The sequence below is a fragment of the Gorilla gorilla genome, chromosome 13 (genome assembly GCF_029281585.2).
Source record: "Gorilla gorilla gorilla isolate KB3781 chromosome 13, NHGRI_mGorGor1-v2.1_pri, whole genome shotgun sequence".
Classification (NCBI taxonomy): Eukaryota; Metazoa; Chordata; class Mammalia; order Primates; family Hominidae; genus Gorilla; species Gorilla gorilla.
Window position 1 is genome coordinate 104,551,239 of NC_073237.2, and position 22,716 is coordinate 104,573,954.

Below are 22,716 nucleotides of genomic sequence, written 5' to 3' on the forward strand. Positions count from 1 at the left end.
ACCCAGAGCTTATTATCTGAGCCAGGGCAGGGAGTCTCCCAGATCCATCAAATTTCTTGCCTCTGATGACAGGTAGATGTCAGAGCGGAGCAAAGTCACAGAAGCTTTGGCTTTGGGGAAGACAGAACCTTATTAGCTTTGTCAGACACTCACTCCTCTGGTTTTACAACTGCAGCTTTCTATATATGGCCCGCCAGGCCCCAGTGGATTTCCCTACTAATGCCATGTCTATCTAATAGTGGCAGACCTAGGATGGCCCTGATCATTTCCCCGATGCAAACATTGAAGCACACACATGCCACAGAGCAACACACTGTACCTTCTGTGGCTTGTGCCAAAGTGAGCCCCTTGCTCATAAATGTAGCAGTATGGGTGTGAATTATCAGATGCACCCTGCTATAGGCCTACATGGCCTTCTCTAATAGAAGTTCTTTCTTGCAGGTTGTGCATCCCCTAAAATTCTAGATCTGTCACTGAACACAGTAACCACGCTATTTTCTTTCCCAAAAGACTCAGGAGGGTCTTTGTATGTTACCTCTGTGGCATGTTAGGGTCTAAAGAGAGATGAGTGGCTCTTTCCTGTGCTTCTTCTCACAGGAGACTTGAATCTTTCTTTGTCTCAAGGACCAGAGAGCTCTGGCTCTAACATAAATCACACGTAATCTGATGGTCACTCCCTTCTGCTGAAGGAGGCAGGACAGAATGGAAGCATTATTGGACAGACTCAGATGCTCAGGTCCTCTTAGGGGTATTATGGGTTTATTTATGCCCCTCACCTCCCTGCCACCAAATTCACATGTTGTAGTCCTAACCCCCAGTATCTCAGAATGTGACTGTATTTACATATAAGGTATTTACAAAGGTAATTAAGGTTAAGTAAGGTCATATGGATGGGCCCTAATCCAATATGTCTGGCCTCCTTGTAAGAAGAGGGAAAGAAACCAAGAATGTACATGCACAAAGAGAAGGCCACATGGGGACATAACAAGAAAATGGCCATCTGCAATCAAATGAGAGAGGACTCAGGAGACACCAAGCCTGCCAACATCTAGGTATGGACTTCCAGACTCCATAACTGAAAACAAATGTTGTTTAAGCTACCCATTCTATGATATTTTGTCATGGCAGCCCTAGGAAACTAACACCGAAGGCAATTCAAAAAGTAGCACGGAGCCAAACCTTGATTCTAGAACCCAGCACCAAAGGGTGGGGATAAGCTTCATGTCTTTTGTTGCTTCCTATGACCACATCTGACCAGTTTCCCTATGAAAGAAGCACAAGCCAAGGTAATCAATCTCTCAAGTAATGGAAGGGAAGAATGGTGGCCTCATAGCAACGCAGATTTCTTTTTGGCAGCCATAAAGCAGGGTCACATTTCAGGAAGCAACGCATATCCAGAGATTCTCTCACCCAAGAAAATATCTGTCATATCAAATCTCCTTAATCTATTTTTTACAATCCTGGCATAGGTAGTAAGATCTCATTAATTCAAACTTCCTACATATTTGGATTTTGTGATAGAAGTTGTACTAAAGTTTGTCTTTATACAGGGTATAAATGAAGTTATAAAGAAAATCAATCAATCAACTTCAAAGAAACTGTCATATTCACTTCGATCAGCTTCAAATATGTTAGAAACATACACTTGAATGTAAATAATGGCTGTATCAACTTCGAAGCAATTCTCTCTCTCCATAGAGCAGTGCCTTCTCTCCCTTTCTCACCCTAGAAGAGTGGTTCTAAGACTCTGCTCACTTTGAAAGTTGATTTAAAGAAATCAGAAGGATGAATGACAATCCAACAGATCCCACGGGAACAAGAGGACAGGGCCAGTATGATTTATTCTCCTTCAACATCTCCCAATATACTAAAAATATCTAACACACAATAGGCACTCTATAAGTGTCAATTCCATTCTCCTTTGCCAATTAATCTAAATAATGAGTTTTTACTACAGTAATTGATTTAAGTCCTGAAGGATAAAAAAAATTCATAATGTATTGACTTGAAACAATTAGAGATCATCAACTCCAACTCCTTTATTCTAGCATATAGAAACAGAGGCCAACAAAGGTTAAGAGACTTCTTCAAGTTCATTCACTCATCCTAGTACCTTTCATGTGGCAAGCTCTGAGCTTTGTTGTTGACAGTCAGACCAGGCCCCGGGGCCTCTGACCCAGAATTCCTTCCAATCTTACTCCACTGCTGCCTTTGAGTTAATTTTGTTTCAGAAATCATTGTGTGAGCACAGGTAGATCTTGCTGTCTTTTTCTACATGTATTTAAGGTTGATTCTCCTTCATTGAGTGTAGTAAAAAAAAAAAAAAAACAGTTACAAATAAACCCTAAGTATGGACAGGCTTACACTTAGAGAAAGAAAGAAAAAAAAAACAATCTACAAATGCTACTTAAGGCATTCGAGAATGCCTAAGAAGTTTCACTGACCCCCTATTTTGAGCATAACTCGGACACAAGTAACACTTGTTACATTAAATTAGATGTACAAAGCATTCTAATGGGAACATCAGGGAGATGTGAGCCAAGTCATCTGGAGGGGAGTTGTGCAGCTGAAGGTGGGGAGGTTGGAAACAGATCAAACTTATTTTGAAAAAGGACTAAAAGTTCAGAGAAAGAGGGGAGGGTTGTTCTAGGCAAAGCAAACAGAATAAACATACATGCACAAGAGCATATGTTCAACGTGGAATCTGAAAATGCTTTAAAAAGCAGAAGGTAGGCCAGGCATGGTGGCTCACGCCTGTAATCCCGGCACTTTGGGAGGCCAAGGCAGGTGGATCACCTGAGGTGAGGAGTTCAACACCAGTCTGGGCAACAGGTGAAACCCCATCTCTACTAAGAACACAAAAATTAGCTGGGCATGGTGGCAGGTGCCTGTAATCCCAGCTACTCAGGAGGCTGAGGCAGGAGAATCGCTTGAGCCCAGGAGGCGGAGGTTGCAGTGAGCTGAGAGCTGAGATTGTGCATTTGCACGCCAGCCGGGGCAACAGAGCGAGACTCCATCTCAAAAACAAACAAACAAACGAAAGCAGAAGGTAGAATACAAAAATATGCCATTAATACTTTGTAACCCTCCTGTATGAGAATTTACATAGCTATTTTTAGTCTGAGTTTAGTATGTTTCATTTTGCTCATAATCTGTCTTTTTCAAGTTTCCAAGAGTGCCTTGAATGCAAATACAACAACTTTGTGGAAGAAATCAATATTTGCCCTTCTATGTGCTTTCTAATTTAAGCTTAGTAATTCAGCTAATATTTCATCCATGTCTCTAAACTGGTCATAAGGAAGGCTGAGAGGCTTCCAAGCTTGTAAATGAACCAAATGTACAGAGTATTATACCTGCTATCTTACAGATTGTTCTTATTTTACTGGTGCCAAAAAGAAAAAAAGTGTGGACGGGGGCAGGTAGAAAGTCGTCAGTGATAAATTTCTTCAGAAGAGAACTTATGATCCAAGCAGCAGCCACAAACACAAACCCACCCCCGCCCCCTCGACACACACACACAACCTGCTCATCTACTTAATGCTTTGGAATGTAACAGAGACCAAAAATAGTCTATTTCATGTGGAATCTTGGAAACATTTTTAAAAGAAGAAAAATAACAATTTAGGAGGAGATGCTTCAATTTTTCCATAGTTATTACTGAAAAGAAAATCTTGCCTCTGGCTATTATACAATATCTGGTACCACACAAGCTCTCCTATCATAATGCTTAAAAGTAGCAGCAAACAATTAGAAAATTAAATTTAAAGTACTATTTGCAATAGCATAGAAATATATTATTATTAGAAATAAATTAATGAAAGATACACGAACACTCTACATTAAAAACTATAAACTTTCCTGAGAAAAATTTCCTGAGAAAAAGTTTGGGCTCAGGTGATCCTTCTATCTTGACCTCCAAAAGCATTTGGATTACAGGCATAAGCCACTGCACCTAGCTAGAAAAAATTTTAAACATCTAAATAAATGTATAAAAGTACTATGTTTATGCATCAGAAAGCTCAGTGTTATAAAACTCAATATTGTCAATATTTGAAAGTCTAAATAAATGTTTAGGGATACTATGTTTATGAATTAGAAAATTTAATTTATTTACAAATTGATCCATTGATGTAATGCAACCAAATTTCTAGCAGGCAAGATGATTCAAAAATTTATATGGGAATGCAAAAAACCAAGAATAGCAAAAGCAGTACTGAAAAAGTACAAATATTGGGTCACTCACCCTACCTAATATAAAGATTTATCATAAACTTCAAGAGGCAATACATAATTCTATTGGCCAAAGATATAGACACAGTTTAACTAAGTAGTCCAGATATGAACCCACACATATATATGGTCAATTGATTTTTGACAAATACATCAGCATAACTCAATAAAAGTATTTTCCATATAGACTTCTAAAACAGCTGAATATCCATGTGCAAAAACAGAAAGAAAGAAAGAATCTTAACTCCTACCTGTTGTCATATGCAAAATTTAATTCAAAATAAACCACAGACTAAAACATAAAAGATAAAATAACACAAGTTCTAGAAGAAAACAAAGGATAAAATATTCATAAACCTTGGATAGGCAAAGATTTCCTAAACAAAACACAATAAGCATGGATCATGAAGGCAAACAATAATAAATTTATCTTCATAAAAATTAAAACCTTCTGCTCTTAAAAATATTATTAAGAAAATGAAAAGCTTAGCCACAGACAGGGAGAAGATATTCACAATATGGATACGTGACAAAGGACTAGAATTTAGATTATAAAAATAAGTCTTCCAACTCAATAATAATAAGAGAAAAATTTAAACAAATAAATAAATGGACTAAAGATTTGAATAGGCACTTGATAAAAGAAGATATATTAATGGCCACAGAGCATAAAAAGAGAGCAAACATCTGTAATCATCAGGGAAATACAAATTAAAACCACAATTAAATCCCATTACACATCACTTAAATTACTAAAATTTAAAGAGTGATAATAAGAAGTGTTGACAAAGACATGGGGCAATTCATACATTGATGCTTGGGTTGCAAAATGGTGCAACCATTTTAGAAAAAAGATTGGTAGTTTCTTTTAAAGTTAATCATACACTTCATTCAGCAGTTTCAATACTAGGTATTGAAGAGAAATAAAATCATATTCATTTACATGAAAAAAATTCATTTACACGAACATTTAAAGCAACTTTATTCACAACCACCCCAAACTGGAAATAACCCAAATGTTCATCATGGGAAATAGCCCAAATGTTATCTACTGGTGAGTAGATAACTGAACGATGGTATATTCAAACAATGGAATACTAATCAGTAATAAAAAGGAACAGACCACTGATAGGTACAATATGGAAAAATCTTAAACACTATGCTGAGTGAAAGAAGAAACGAAAGAGCACACCCAGTATGATTTAATTTACATAAAGTCCTTGATCATGTAAAACTAATTTATAATAATGGAAATCAGAAAAGTGTTTCCCTGAGGCAAGGAATATGTGGGGGATCAACTACAAAGGACCATCCAGGAAGTTTTTGGAGCAATGAAAATCTTATGTGTCATGACTGAAGTGGTGGTCACACTTGTGTATACATTTGTCAAAACTCATCAAGGTGTACACTTAAAATGTAAGCATTGTATTGTATATCAATTACATTGGAAAAAAATTGGTTCAAAACATAAAGATCATAAAAATAAAGAGGGGCCAGGTGTGGTGGCTCATGCCTGTAATCCCAGCACTTTGGGAGGCAGAGGTGGGTGGATCACAAGGTCAGGAGATCGAGACCATCCTGGCTAACACGGTGAAACCTCATCTCTATTAAAAATACAAATAATTAGCCAGGCATGGTGGTGGGCACCTATAATCCCAGCTACTTGGGAGGCTGAGGCAAGAGAATCACTCGAACCTGGGAAGCGGAGGTTGCAGTGAGCCGAGATCATGCCATTGCACTCCAGCCTAGACAATAGAGTGAGACTCCCTCTCAAAAAACTAAAAATAAAATAAAATAAAGAGGGACAAATGCACTATTTTATAGTTTACAAAGGGGCTTGATTGTTTGCTTGATATTGATCCTTACCACCACCTTGTGAAGTAGGAATGCATACAAGTTCTTGTTGTGGAAAAGTCACAAAATTATGTTTTGTTCCTGAGCTGCAGTGTCTCACTTGGCTCTGGAATTCATCCACACACCTTGGGGGAATAAGAAAAAAAAAAACCCACTCCCTATGCACACAAATTATAAAGATGCTTTGAATGGTTCATTGCCTAGATATGGAGGAGGGTTGTCTATGGTAATAATGGTTGTACTGATTATTTTTTCTTCTGCATTACTGGCCAGGCATTGCACCAAGATCTACTCAAGTAATTCTCAAAACAGTCCTGGGAGGTAGGCATTATGATCTCCATATACAAATGAGGACACTGGGCCTCAGCAAATTTAAGGGACTCACCAAAGTTCACACAGGTAGCAAGTGGCAGAGCTGGGGGTCTAGGTCTGATAGACTCAAAGCCCCAGCTCTTTCCATGCCACCATGTTGGCTCCATATTTCAGATAAATGGGACTACTTTTATTTGTAGTGACTAAAGTTATTCAGGGGTGCTGGCTAGGAGTGGTCCTTTGGAGAAGATTGAGATAGAGTCCATAGAACTTCAGGTCTAGGACAATGTGGTCTGCACCCCAAAAATCATGTGGGGGCCAATGCCTCTCTTACCTGATGGATGGACATTGAGTTCCAAAAGAAAGAGGTATGTCAGTCTGTGAAGGAACAAGGAACTGCATTTGGGCATCTGCGACAATGAGTGCTGATGGGAAGAAGGGGGAGAAACTTCCGCATGGCCATGCAGGCAGCAGCCCCCCATGTGAGATGATGTTTCTGGTAGGGGATCTGGATCCACACAATTCTTGATGCAAAGTATTGTAGGATGCAGATGTCACGTGGGGAAATCATTCATGAAGACCCACTCCTCATTTAAAGAAGAAAATTAAAAGGGACATCAGAGCGTAATGGATTATTAGGATTGATTTGGGGTTGAGTGCCAACTCTAACATTTGGTGAAAACAGGTTTGAAATAGAGAACGCTGATGTAAAACCTGGCTCTGTACTTACTAGCTGTGCAATTTTGGGCAAGTTACTGCACCTCTCTAAGCTTCTCTCTTCTCAGTTGGCAGACGCAAATAATGATGCCTACTTGACAGCACAGATGGAAGATGGATGTTTACAAAGTACCTTCCTCCGTGTCTAGTACTAGGTAAATGTTTGACCCTCTCCTCTTGTGGGTAACCCATCAGGAACCTTAGGCTTCAACCTTGATTTGAATCCCTAAATTTTAGCTCTGCTGACACTTACTTGTCTGAAACTGCAGCTGCCCCCAAGGAGTGGAGCCTGTTGGAAGCCAGTCCTCTTTCTGTTCCTTCCTGCTTATCCTGTCTCCCTAGGTCCTGGCATTCCACCTACTCCCAGGATTAATGCTGTCTACCCCTTGCTTCTGGATCTCTGAAGTCTTCCTAGACTCTGTCACAGCTCTCCATCATCAACCTGCCCAGAGGGTCTGCCCTAACATTCCCTGCACGGGTTCTGATGACAAGGGTGGAAACAAGTTTCTGATCTGATAAAAACTCAGTCACAAAGGTTCCAGGCATTTCTGCTGAATCTCTGTATAACTGGGCTTAATAAAAGACAAACCTGATCATGTCACGTTCTTGATTAAAATCTGTCTCATATTTCCTCAAGATAAAGTTCAAAATCTTTAGCATGGCCTGCCATGTCCCACATGACACAACACATGGCATTCTCTCTAACTTCCTCTCTCACTACCTTCCCCTCCACCTGCCATGACCAGCACCACAGACATCCTCTACCTTCCAGCCAGATTGAATTACCTGCCCTTCCCAAACACGCTCCACTCTTACTTGCCCCAGGGACTTTGTACATCCTATTTCTCTTGCCTGGGATCCTTGCCTCCCATCTCCTTCAATACCCTCTTCCCGGCTCATCTCTGTCTTTTGTAAATCAGTTTGGCCATCATCCGAGAAGTTACCTTCGACTTCCAGGACTTATTTGGGGCCCTTCTTGGGTGTACTCCTGGCTTGCTAAACTTCTATTTTAAGACTAATCACCTTTAGTCGGTTTCATTGTGTCTTTCCCACTAGACTGTAAACACTCTGAGAGTGGACTTGCATTTAGATTCCTGTGCTCCAGCACCTACCAGAGTGCCTGGCACAGAAGGGTACTCAGGGAGTGCTTATACATGAAAAGAACTAAAGCAAGTCAGGAAACACACTTGATGAACGACAACCACATACCTGTGAAGCAGGTGATGGGCCTCGGAAAAGACAACCCTAGAGGAAAGAAGACAAGAGTAAGAATTTCTGTAATAAACTTTCCGTGAGATTTTCCAAAAGATCTGAGCACATGGAGCCGACTGCAATCCAAGACCACTAGACCACCCTGGAAAAGCACTGCCTTCTCAGAATTGCATGGGAACCCCCGTCTGCCCACATTATGCTCTGAGGCCACACAGTCTGAAAATGGAGTGTCACATTTCTTGGTCTGAGCTGTGTGCTGGCCTGCTCCAAAGCTGAGGGGAACAGCATTCTCTAGGCACAAAGAATGCACTCAGACCCACTGACTAGGAATGTATTTTTAAACCAAAAAGTTTGGGAAGAGTTAAGCAGCCTGCAAGCTTTTAGAGATCTGTAGCAAATGGGATTCAGCACAGAGACCTCCCAGGATGCAGGATTTGTACCAGACAGGAATGAAAGTTGTCCCAGATCTGGTAAAGATTTCTGAGGGCTTAAGTAATTGTCAGAGATCTATTTGCAGCGGGTCCCCAAGGTGGGTGCTAAGATGCAATGTCTGTTCTCATGCAAGACCTGCAAGTGCAGGCTTCTTTGCCCCAGCTGACGGGCAAATTTTGACAAAGAATAGGCTTAGTTGAGAGTACCACTGAATCATTGTGATATCGTTGAATAGAAAGACTTCAGACTAATGTCTGGCTGTGACATGGACCTGTTATTAATGACTGTCTCCTGCAAGCTCTATTTTTTTCATCTCTGAAATGTAGACCCACTGAAACTGTATTCCCAGGGGACCATGTATCAGGACAATGAATCTAACAGCTGATTGATCTAGCACAGCAGTTGAGAGGGTGGTTTGGAGAGTCTGGATGCCTGGAATGAATCCTGGCATCACTACTTGTTGTGTGTCATCTTTTCTTAAACTCCAAGTCTCAGTCTCTACACCTATAAAATGGAAATAATGAAAAGACATAGAAGAGTACTCATTCAGTAAAGTGAAGATTCAACATAAAACCCTTGCAAGTTCTTGTCACACAATCAAAGTAATAAATGTTAACCATCATTAGTGAAATGGGACTATCCTTGACAGTCTAGGATGCACGGTAAACTTTGTCCTTAAGGACGGAATCTTTGTTTCAGTGCTTCCCCTTACGATATTCCAAAACAACTTTGCAGCTTCAACTCGAAGATAGTCACTGATTTGGCTTTGTCCTACATTTCAGTCAACACATATTTACTGAGATGATGTGTCCAGCCAGTGCTGGGCTCTGAGGCTCTGAGGCTGCAAAGATGAAGAAGAAATGGTCCCAGCCCCTTCTGAACTCACAGATGGCTGAGAGAGTTCAATCCAAAAAGACATCATCACCGAATTAGCTCTATTTTATTATAGTGTGATAAGTCAAGTGAGAGAGGGAGACCAAGGGGACTGTGGACACACAGAGAAGAGGCCTGAGGTATGTGAAAGGCTTTGTAAAGGACAAGAAGGGAAAGGGGGTCTTCCAAATAATGGGAGGCAGAATTTGGCAGCTGGAGAAGGCAGGGTAAGCAAGTTCAACACGGGAAACAGCCAGGACAAAGGCCCAAAGATGCCATGCCATCTGGGAACAATTGGAATGACCTGGGGATGTGAGAGTAATTCACTGAAGCTAGAGGCCAGAGTGTGAAGGCAGTGATGAATTTGGGCCTTGGTAGGTAGAGGCCTGTTAGGGAGAACTCATGAGCTGAATGCAGATTTCTCAACCTTGGCGCTACTGACATGCTGGACAGGGTGATTGCTATGAGAGTCTGTACTGTGCATTGCAGAATGTTTAGCCCTGGCCTCTATTCACTGAATGCCAGTAGCAAGCCCCTCTAACACAACCCTGTCATGACACCCCAAAATGTCTCCAGATATTATAAAATGACCAGCAGAGGTAGGGGCAAATTCACACCTTCCCCTCCCTCTGTTGAGAATCATTGGACTAAACTAAGGACTTTGAGCTTTAGGCTGGTTTAGAGGCTCTTAAGGTGAAGTGACATGGTCAGATATGCAGTTAATTCAGATTACTTTGGATTAGAAACACAGCACAAAGACAGCCAATCTGGTTCAGGAGCTATTACAACAATCTAGGAAAGAAATTATAAATGACAATGGAAATATTAACCAAGGGATGTTTTCTCTCTCTCTCCATCTGCGTAATATAATGGATTATTAGTATATATACAAATATATAATAGTGTATATAATATATATAGTAGTATATTAAGGCACACACACTAATTGGTTCTGTAAAAAAGTGGAGAGTGACTATAAGAGAAGACAGTGGTAAGTCTTTATCTCTTCTCCCAGGATAAATAGAAATTTTTTTTGAATTGTTTAATAATTCTCCAGAATAATTATAAATACCATCGTTGCACTTTAAAATTGCTAACAGCATTTTACAAACATTAGCTCATGGAATTCTCACCAGAGCCCCATAAATTAGGTTTTATAGTCCCCATATTAAGGATGAAGAAAGTGAGGTTTAGAGAGTTAACAATTTACACAAACTGATGCAGCCAGTAAACTGTGGAGCGTGGACTCACTTCTTGAGTCCAAATTTCATTCTCTTTCCACTGTATCCTGAAAGATGTTTCATAAACACAAGGCTTATGGTACTCTGATTCATTGCAATCAGTTCGATCTGGGGCATGTTAAAAGAACTCCATTTAATTTTTCAAACAATACATTTCCAAGCAAATGATCTCATAAAAATACAAAAGGAAGAGAATCCCCAAAATTGCAAAGTTTTATATGACTTGTATGCTTGCTTTCTTTTTTCTCTTTTTGTTTCGGTGTTAATGAAGGACGTGCTCTTTCTTTCCTTACTCAGTCCAGGCTCTTGTAACTATGCTCACCAGCCCTAGCTGAAGCACAAACCCCACGCGCACATTTGTCCCTAGAAACTCCTCAGGCTGCTGTGAACTTGACACCTGAAGTGAATGTGCAGTTTGCCACACCAGGTAGGCCACTGAGGAAGTGGCAGAGAGGATCAAATCCTTTACTTAATTTGTCTGAATGTCCCTTGTTGCCAACAAATCCTTCTTGTTTATGTTGGGAAGAAGAAAAATAAGTGGGTTAGTAACATTTATTTAGTTTCATTTTAAATGAATAAATAATAATTGTATCTAGGTACAAGTTACAATGTGATGTTTTGATATGTATTTCCAATGTGGAATGACTACATCAGGCTAATTAAATGTATCACCTCACATACTTATCCTTTTGGGGGGGTGAAAACATTTAAAATATTTTTGCGATTTGGAAATACACAAGGATTATTATTAGAGTCACCATTCTGTGCAACAGACTAAAGTCTATTCCTACTGCCTAACTGAAATGTTGTACCTTTTCATCAACATCTCCCTTTCCCCATCCACCCCCCTTCCTAGCCTCTGGTAACCATCATTCTACTCTCCACTTTTATGAATTCAACAGTTTTAGATCCCACATATATGTGAGATCATGTGGTATTTGTCTTTCTCTGCCTGGCATATTTCAGTTTGCATAATGCCCTCCAGCTTCATCCATGTTGTCAAAAATGACAGGATTTCTCACCTTTTTAAGGCTGAGTACTATTCCATTGTGAATATATACCCTATTTTATTTATCAGTTCATCTGATGATGGACATCTGGGTTGTTTCTATAGTTTAGCTATTATGAATAATGCTGCAATTAACATGTGAGTGCAGGTATCTCTTCAGCATACTGATTTTAATTCCTTTGGATATACAGCCAGAAGTGAGATTAGTGGATTGTGTGGTAATTCCCTTTTTAGTCTTCTGAGGAAACTTCATACTGTTGTCCATAATGCCTATATTTTTTTGCTGGTGCAAAGTTTACAGCTGATAAATCTGTCTAAATGTTGTTAACAGGTCAAGTGCACCTGGGGGCTAAATGTGATTCAGCCAGACTTGTGAATGAATATGTTTTCCCTAGTTGCATCCACACATCATTTGTTACACTGTTTGAAAGACTTGACTGGTGGCTGTACCCAGCCCTGTCCCCACCCTGAGTTGTAAAGCTTGCTCCATTTACAGAGTTTTCCAGCAATTCTAGGAAAAAAAATTTCTGGAAGGAGCATCAGTGTTGTTCTGCACACTGGGCAGGAAAGAGAGATGTTACTGAATGTATTCAAACTACATTGTTGCTCTATTTTTTTAAACATAAATTTGCTTGAGAATTTGATTAAAAGTCAGAGGCTAATTTGGCCACAGGAGGTTGAAAGAAACAAATATTTATTCAGAGCTTATTAAGGGCCAGGATTTGTGTTAGACACTCTGCTGCTTATCTCTTTAATTCCAACCACAATTCTGTGAGAAATCATCCCTTTATCCTCATTTTCTAAAAAGACACTTGGAGGCTCAAGAAGTACAAACAACTTGCCCAAGACCACTCAGCAAGTAAGGAGCAGAACTGACAATATTTACTCACTCTTTAAACCATCAGTTGAGAGTCTGCCATTGCCATGCACTGTTCTGGGCACTGAAGATGCATCGGTGACCAAACAGACAAAACCCTCTGTGTACAGAGAGCACCTGGATGGAGAGATAGACAATAAACATAATAAACATGTAAAATGCATGGTATGTTAATTAAATATAAGGTAACAGGTGCTGCAGTAGTTAATGATGCTGTTTACCAAATATTTCCAGGACTTGGGTTTCCATGTGCCTGGCTCTGGCAAATGAATGGTGAGCAGTTTCACTTCTGGGCTGGAGTGTGTAATTGCTAGTTTAAGACCCTCCGGCACACTTTCTGCCCCCTGCCATGCTGATGGGCAAGAGTCCAGGTGGTGCTCACTGCATCAGCCTGACTTATAGGTAAGCACTCCAGAGTCAGCCTCTGTGGTAGGGGACCACTGGATTAGAATGAAACTGGAAGGAGGAATGAGGCTATATGAAAGAAAAAGGGAGAGGTCCACTGGGGTAGTAATGAACACTGAATTCTGAGCATTACAATAAGGGATTACTGTGAGGTCCTGCCCTGGGGTTCAAGATCAGCTGAGCAAATAGCCCAGAGCCAGCAGACAGGGGAATAGGCTCCAATGGGCTACCTTCCATTATAGGAGGGAGCATGGTACAGTGAAGGAAATGGGGAAGATGTCGTGTAGACACGGGATCAAATCTTCCTTGTCCCATTAACCAGCTGAAGAAAAATCTTAACCTTGAAATAGTTCAATTCTGAATTTCATTTTATCTGCAAAATGTAAGTAACGAACTTTTGCTTTATGGAATTGTTATATTAAGACTTAAATCAGGTGGAGTCTATGAAATGAAAGTGCGACAGCTGTCCTCTGTCGCCCCCACCCCAGTGCTCTTCCTTAGCACCTGGTCCTTGGAATTATGAATTCTGTGTTGTCTGCATCTGGCTTCAAGCATGACTTTTCCTAGCTCAATTAGATTGCCTTTTCTTTTAAAAGGTTGGTTCTTGTTTTGTTTTGTTTTGTTTTTCACTCTAGTTTCTTTGTTTTGTTTTGTTTGGGTGTTTTTTGCTTTCCATTTGTCTTCAAAAAATGGTTTATGTATCCACTGTTTAACATTCCAAAGACAGGACATTTTCTCAAGATAGTTTTGTGTTGTGTAACAAACGCATTGCTTCTCACTTCCTATGAGAGCTGTTCTATCTTCTTCTCCTCTCCTTTGCTCTCTTTCTTTCCAACAAAGAGTGAAGAAGAAAGTTTCCTAATGGCCCCTGTCTCCTGAATCACCCTCCCTTCTCTTGGGACCCCGCCTGTTGATGGAAATGTATAATTGGATTAAACAGGTTTATGTCTTCTCATCCTGTTTCCTGTGTAATTTATGTCCTTCATCACACATCTGTTAAAAGAAAAAAAAGGAGAAGAAGAAGGAAGTGTCTTCCTTGTTCATAGAGAAAAATCAATTATCCTCTCCTCTAAAATGAAATCATACGTATTTATTTGGTGGGAAATCTTCAAAGAAACTAAGAGGATCTCTCTACAATATTCAGGCCACCCATACAACTCCCCCCCAACCCCTGTGTCTGCTTTGATGTTTTATTAATCAAAAGTGTGTTAGTTACACACTGGGCACTATATCAAATATGAGCAAGACATGATCTGATCCTTTCCCTCAAGGAGCACAGAGTCTAGAAGAGGAACTAGACACGGCACATTGCATTACAGTGTGACTCACAGTGCTGAGAGCAACAGTCAGAGGTGGCCCAGGGAATGCAACTGATTTGAGGCTCTGGTATAGCTAGAGCCAAAGGGTAGGGGCAGGAGTGAGGGTCCTGTGAAGACAGAGAGGTGGGAGATAAGGTTTGAGTGGTCAGCCAACCATTTCATAAAGAGCTCCAGTTCTAAGGGGAAAAAAAAAGTGTAGAATTTATTTGTTCTCCCCAAGAGAGAAGAGGATTAGAGCAGGGATCTCCAAACCCTGGGCCAGGAATCAGTACTGGTCTGTGGCCTGTTAGGAACCAGGCCACACAGCAGGAGGTGAGTAGTGGGTGAGCTTTACTTTTCATCTGTACTTTACAGCCACTCCCCGTCACTCACATTACGACCTGAGCTCTGTCTACCGTCAGATCAGCGAGGGCATTAGATTCTCATAGGAGTGCAAACCCTACTGTGAACTGCACATGCAAGGGATCCAGGTTGCACATTTCTTATGAGAATCTAATGCCTGATGATCTGTCACTGTCTCCCATTACCCCCAGATGGGACCGTCTAGTTGCAGAAAAACAAGCTCAGGGCTCCCACTGATTCTACATTATAGTGAATTGTATAATTATTTCATTATATATTACAATGTCATAATAATAGAAATAAAGTGCACAATAAATGTAATATGCTTGAATCATCTGGAAACCATCCTCCCACCCCACCACCTCATCCGTGGAAAAACTGTCTTCCACGAAACCAGTTCTTGATGCCAAGATAGTTGGGGACCGCTGGATTAGAGGATTTTGGCTTTGGAGATTGACTCCAGAGTAAATCTGGATTGGTTCTAATTCAGAAATGGAAAATAGAAGCAGAAAAAGAATGGAATTAGTTAGACACTGTGCTGAGAAATGAAATCAGTTATCTCTTTTGATTCTCACAACACCCCAGCAAGGACCTGCTTCACCAGAAGCTATTATTCCACTCAGCTTATACTTGAGAGGACTGTGGTTCAGAAAGGCTAAATGGGGAAAGGGTTATCACTGCTCTACTTCCCGCCAGGGTTGACCACTGGGGATCAGCAGTGTGCGTGGGGTCAGCAGTGTGCGTGCATGCATCACTCTAGGGTAAGATGGGCTCATGTGTGGTGGCCCAGGGCCAGGTGCCCTGTATCTGTCTGATGGACTGAGAGCTATGGCAAAGCTCTTCCCAGTGATGGTTGGAAAACCAAAATGATATGTCCTTACTATGTGGGATTTTTCCCACACATTTGTCCACTCCATGGGCTTTTATAATCATGGTGCCCTGAACCTGACAAAAGCTAGATGTTATGATAGATAAGCCAATGGTAGCTGGAGGAAAGATGCACTCCCAGTAAAATGTACAATTACCAGGGATGGCACAACCCCAGCAAAGGGTCCTAAAGCCCCTGAAACACTTTTGCTCTCCCCCATTTTCAACATTGATATGCAAGTGGAGTTTAGACCCTAGAACACCACAATTGGATGAACAAGGCTTGCATAAAAGACATGTGGTCTTCGTGAATCTTTGCCTTGAAATCCAGAGAAGCATGTCATAGGGGGACCAGGGCCATCTTCACCAACTACTCAAATGGTGTTTCCCACATCGCTATCTGAGACAGATGAGACAGTTGCTGGTATTGGGGCTCCAAACAATTCCCACTGGCAGGTCATTTCTCCAGCAGCCTTCCTCCCTGGGATGGACTACTTTGTGTGCATGGATAAGGACATGAAGCCTACTAATGACCTGAGAAAGGAGACCTCCCTCACCTTTGCTTCTGTAGGGTCCATCAGAAGGAGTTTACCAAAGACCTTGGTCTTTGTCTCAAGCCCACATTCTCAAAAAGGAATGTGATTTTATTTTTTGGTCACTTGCAGACTCACCAAGGCCTGTCACCAGGTAAGAATGGTTGATAAAAATAAACAACAATGTGGATGTTGGGCAGAACCAAAGCCACTTGAACAAGAACCTGGTTCTCCAGAAACCAGTTGATATGATTTGGCTGTGTCCCCACCCAAATCTCACCTTGAACTGTAGTTCCCATAATCCCCACGTGTTGTGGGAGGGACAAGTGGGAGGTAATTGGATCATAGGGGCAGTTACCTCCATCCTATTCTCATGAAAGTGAGTGAGTTCTCACAAGATCTGATAGTTTTATAAGGGGCTTTCCCCCTCTTTGCTCTGCACTTCTCCTTGCTGCCACCATGTGAGGAAGGATGTGTTTGCTTCTCCTTCCACCATGATTGTAAGTTTCCTGAGGCCTCCCCAGCCCTGTGGAATTGTGAGTCAATTAAACCTCTTTCCTTTATAAATTACCCAGTCTCAGCTATGTCCTTATTAGCAGTGTGAGGACGGACTAATACACCAGTCAAAGCCATTTTCCTGGATTGTATGTGGGATATAGAGCTGCCAGGCTGACTTAAAGAAGCTCAGAGATGTAGCCAAAGAATCACTATTTAATCTGTTTAAAGGGCTAGGCTTCCAAGAAGGACTGAAGTAGTGCAGGGAAAGGTGTGAGGGATCCTAGTAGGAGGGCTATTTGTCCTCCTTACAGGTCAGCCTCATTGGGCCCAGTTTTCTCAGATTAGATGTAACTCCTCTTCTTTTTTCTGTTTCCTTGAAAACTATTGCACAAATACAGCAATTCTCAGCCCCTACCATGCTTGGACAAAACTGATTCTTTGGCTCAAGCATTGAAAGCGAAAATTCCTAGGGTTGCCTGGCACCATTAGTCTCCCCTTATCACCCTAGCAACCCTTGAAGATGGATGGAATAGATAATACCAATGACCACTCATCTGACAAATGAGGGTTCTGACAGATGGTGACTTTTCCAGAACTAGAAGGGAGACTGTCTGACACATCCAGGCAGCTTTCTCTGTCAGTGTGCTGTGGGGTTGGACAGAGTGGCCCTCATTCTCACTGCTGCACATTCATATGTTGTCATTTTAAGCCATATTGCCCTCTCCTTTCAAAGTGCCATAGGGCAGTTGTTTCATAACACTGAGGAACCATCCAATTTGGATTTTATTGATAAGATGGAAGGTCTTCTTTGTATGCATGCACAATGGGAAGATTCAAATCAAGACCACCTTCCTGACTGTTTTTTGTCTATCTCAAGGCAATGTTGGGTTCCTAAAAAGAGCAAAGGAGTCATATTGTTGTTTTCATTGTTATGCTGCATCTTATTGATTGGTTCTCTGGTGGTGATGATCTCTGGCTCCCTCTTGATCTCTCAGTGCCTGATGGAAACTTTGCTCTCAGTTCCTAATGGAAACTTTAGTTTTTCTTTTTCTTCTCAAAGAACTTATAGTGACATGAAATGCATCATCTTTTTGGCCCTGCTTTGACCCACCGGCCATACTGTCCCTGACTTTTTTTTCCTCATCGTGCAAGTCAGAAAGTCTCTCCCTTAAAGCCTTTATCCCTTTCCTATGATTTGCAAGACTTCATAACATCAGGGTTATTTTCCAGCCGTAAAGTGCTCTGATTCAAAAGAATATGTTCCTCTCTGTTAGTGCTAAGCAACCTTTTAGCTCTCAGATAATTCCAAAAAAGTAATGTCAACAATCCCTTTTTTCTCTACAATTCAAAATGAAGATAGCTATATTGGGTCCTAGACAGTCCACTGCTAGAAGAGCCCTGGGATTTTTTCTGACCCTTCAGGTAGGATGGGAGTTAGGGGATGCTCCAGGGTAGGTCCCTCAACATTTATCCCTTCTTTGAGGGCCACAAGCTAAGAGCCCCTTCCAGGCACTACCCTCAGGTACCAATGGGTTCCAGAATCTCTTGTGTTATTGTTGTATCTTAATTTAATAGCTACTTCTAAGGTAGTTTGCTAATAAAGTATAGTCTTTTCATTTATTAACTTTGAAAGTTTCGTTGAGCACATTTCTATGGTAAATGATATGTATAAACCTACAATCTGTCCTTGGGACCCATTTGACTATAACATGGTTTCTCCTGTGGCTGTTTGGCAATACTTTCCACTCATGAAGAAAGTTTTTGTAATTTTCCCATTGTTGTTTTCTGACAATGAAGTCAACATGCTAAAGTTGCAGAAGCAGGGTTTATAGCATTACACGCCTCTTGGCAAAGTAAATGAGAGAACAATGTTTGTTGTGATTTCTTCATCAATACGATTTTGGGAGAGAATAAATTGGTTAAAAAATTAGATTAAATTAAATTATTTGCTCCAGAAATACAGCCAATGATAACAAGGAAGGCTTGAATCAAGTCTAATTTTGTTCCATAGCTTGACCACTTCACATGGTTGGATTAGAAAGCCAGAAATATATCTGGTGTGTTCCTGGGGCTTGATTTTACATTTTCATCTTATAAATGGGAGAACAGAGGTCACAGTAGGTCCTACCCTCGTAGGACCTCCCCAAGGTCATACAGATCAGCAGCCGGGCTGCAATGAGAAGCTAGGCCTCTTCACTCCCCAGGCATGGTTCTGTCCACTCTTCTAGGGGCTTAGGGTCATTTCCTTTTCCTACTATGCACTGGGCACTACTGAATTTTCTCTTTCATTACATTAAATGGCTGAATACTGTGGCTCAAAGCAACATGCAAAAATCATAGTTCCACATCTCCATGCACACATATTCTTGCCACTTCCACATAGGAACAGAATCTTTGAAAGTATGATGCAAAAACAGCCAATCTGCTCAGTTGGTAGGTACCATGGTAGAGTAAAAATATTTTGGCTTTAAAATTAGACCAATCTGGGTTTTAAACCTGGCCCTATCTCTAACTAGCTGCATGGCCTTGAGCGTACTACACAACCCCTGAGCCTGAGTTTAGTGTTTGGCCCAGGGAGAAGTTCCATGTACATACATTAGCACCTCTTTCTGGTACATAGCAGTCTACACCAGATGAGGCAGTAGATAGATCATATTTGAAAATTTAGAATAGAGAGGTAGCCACTAAACTTCTGAAATGTGATGAAAGCTTTATAAAGTGAAAGAAATTTTCATGTGCTATTCCTAATATCTACTGCATATGTACAATATGTAATATTGATTCAATTTATAGGTAGTTCTTGGGACATGTGTAGATTTCTCAAATCCTTGTCACAACTTCACAGGGTGGTTCCCTCCCCACCAACAACCATCCCACCTCACACCGATTCCCAGGATGATGCCCTTCTGGGAAATACCTGATTACTCAATAACTACTGGTACATATTTGTATTTTCTGTAAAGACATACGAATACAGAATATGTGGTATTAGAAAATATAATTTTTTCTACAATAAAAATCTACTACTCATTTAATAAAAGAATAAAAGAGCAACTTCAATAACTGAGAAAATGCATTTCTCAGACAATACACACATACTTTCTTAGAAAAGAAAATGCATTTTCCCAGTTATTAAAGTTGTTCTTCTATCCTTTCAGCTGTTAATAAAGTATAGTTAATAAAATAAGCTTTTAACCAAATTATAACAATTTTATCCTTTGGAATGCAAAAACTATAACGTTTTTGTTTATTCCTTTTTCTAAGACATTCCTATAACTTCTTTAGTTTTTATATTATTCTTGTCAGACAGGACAAATATAGTAGTTATTGGATCTACTCAATTGAGTCACAAAAACCTATGTTTTGCTCCCTAGTCAAGAAAGTCAACATTAGTGTAAACAGCCCTGAAGCAGGCAACATGTAGGCATCTCATAATTTCTCAGCTCTTTGGCTCCTTGCCACCCATAGTCATGAAGAGGAGCTGGCGATCATAGCGGTATCATTCTCACTCTGGAATCTGACCCAAGACAACAGTCCTGTAAAACAAGCCTGTTAAAAGTCTCCAATAACCAAACCAGATTCTATTCTGTTGTCACTTTCTAGATGGTCACAAACCCTCCAAGTCCTTGTAGACTTTAGGGTTTAATTTAAGACTTCTAATCACTGTTTCATTGTTTTTCTAGAGTTAACTACTTGAAGCTCCATCCAATTTCCCTGTCACTTCTAAGTTATTCTAAGAGAGTCATTACTGCTGAATGACTATTATATTAAATGGAAACAGTCTGTACCCAGGATGATTTGATCTAAATAGGCCACTTTCCCTGATCATGTGTGTCTCTGGGTATGCTAATGTCTTTGGGATGGAAAGGGTGTATTGAATGAAAGTTTTCCCATGAGAATTCCCATGTCGAGACCCATACTGCCTAATGCCAGTTCTCAGGGACAATTTTTCACTGCCAATCTCAAATTGCATATTGTTAATGTGCACCATTAAGATTAATCTTTGCTTTTGCTGTCAGTTCCTATTTACAGACCCACATTTTCTTTGCTGCAGTTAAATCTAGTTATGAAATCTTCCTTGATTCTGAGGCTCTCGCGCCACCTTAAATTGATTGGCCTTAATGTGAGGATCGAGTGTGTGAGGAGGAGATTAAAATCCATCTGAATGCACAACTCAGTTAATGCAGAGGAAACTGGATTCTTTTATAGATTCTTCAAAGAAAGTATGGCCCCAGAATTTTATTACACATAAATTTATAATGTGCTTGGTCAAATATACATAACACAAGAGAAGAAAACTACCATTGACTGAAGACCTATCATATATGGACATGGTGTGGGCTCACAGCTTTATATACATTGACTCATTTAATGCAACCCTATGGAGAAATTCATATCTTCTCCAGGTTATAAATAAGGAACATAAATATTACAGAGATAACTAACTTACCCAAAGTGACAAGGCTATTAAGGATAATGGCAAAACAAAAAGAAAAACAAACAGGAGTTTCTGGTTCTTCTGCAGGTGATTTTGTCCCTACAACACACAGAACAAGAAGTTAGGAGCTTTCAAAGTTATTTCTAATTTTCCCAACTAATTAGTGTATGTAAGAATTACGGCCTACGAGTTCACAAAATTTAGCACATAATGCTAAACAGTTGTTTTTAGACATGTATAGATCATGTCTAATTCCAAAGGATGTAAAGAGGTAAGCAGGTGATTCATTAGGATTCATTTATTACTCATCTCAGGAGTCATTATTCATTAATTTCAGCTGAGGAGATTCTGTTTTCACCATGTAGTCATTCCTATCAAAAAAAAAGGATTGTGGGTAGGAATTTTCACTGGTGTGCTTAAGGGTCTATTTTACTATTTATATTTCCTCTAAAGAACATGAGCTCTTCACACTCATTGAAGATGGGCATCCTAGGTCTGAGTCTTAAGGAAATTCACAGGTGACCAGCTTCCCTCTAATGCAGAAATATGACTCTGAGTACCTGGTGGCAGCAGTTTGGTTAACTCTTAGCACAGTGTGCAAAAGATTGGACTTGGGAAGAACAGAGATATTTCTTACCCTTGCTGAGGCTATCTAGAGTCAAAGACACCAAGGCACAACTTTATAAACCTAAGGTCTGGGATAGTATAATTATTCAATTAATGATTATGGAAAAAGAGGCAAAAGGGGGATGGAGGAAGAGAAGAAAGATACAATAGTTTAACTTCAAAGATACAGCAGCTACAGAGGGCAGAGCAAGATGACAGAATAGAAAGTTCTACCAATCACCCTTCCTACAAGGACACCAAGTAAACAATGACCTACACAGAAAAAACACCTTCATGAGAACCAAAAATCAGGTGAGCACTAACAGTACGTGGTTGTAGCTTCATATCACTGAGAGGCACTGAAGAGATTTTAAAAAAAAAAACCCTCTCCCACCCCCGGCAGTTTTGGCATGGTGCAGAGAGCATCTCTGGGCACTGAGGGATGGAAAACACAGCAATTGTGAGGCACTGAACTCAGTAGTGTCCTGTTAGAGCAGAAAGGAAAACTGGACCAAACTCAGTGACACCTGTCCATGGAGGGAGCACTTAAACCAGCCCTAGCCCTAGACAGAGGGCAATTACTGATCCCAGGTATCTGAACTTGGGTTTTTGCAAACCTCACCACCAAGGGCTATGCTCTGTGTCTCCAAGTACACTTGAAAGGCTATATAGGCCATAAGGACTGCAACTCTTTGGTGAGTCCTAGTACTGAACTAGTCCCAGAGACCGTGGACTTGGGGCCACTGGACATAAAGAGACACCAGCTGGGGCAGCCGATGGAGTGTTGACATTATCCCTCACCAAACCCCAAGCTGCACGGCTTGTGGCTCCGAAAAAGATCCCTTCCTACTGCTTAAAAAGAGAATAATTAAGACTGGGTAGGACTTGCATCTAGGATATCAGCCCAGCTATAGAAGGATAGGGCACCAATCAGTCATGAGGCCCTGGTTT

At 40.6% G+C, this 22,716-nt stretch overlaps 1 long non-coding RNA gene across 1 annotated transcript in view; it reads right to left on the reverse strand.

The window, feature by feature from the left end:
- Nucleotides 1-8,216: 8,216 nt before the first annotated feature.
- LOC129524555 (uncharacterized) overlaps nt 8,217-22,716 on the reverse strand; it is a 137,201-nt gene continuing 122,701 nt past the window's right edge. Inside the window, exons 3-4 of the long non-coding RNA XR_008668355.2 lie at nt 12,771-12,874; nt 8,217-8,358 (exon numbers count right to left, since the gene is read on the reverse strand). This is a non-coding gene — a long non-coding RNA (uncharacterized lncRNA). The remainder of the gene's footprint in view (nt 8,359-12,770; nt 12,875-22,716) is intronic.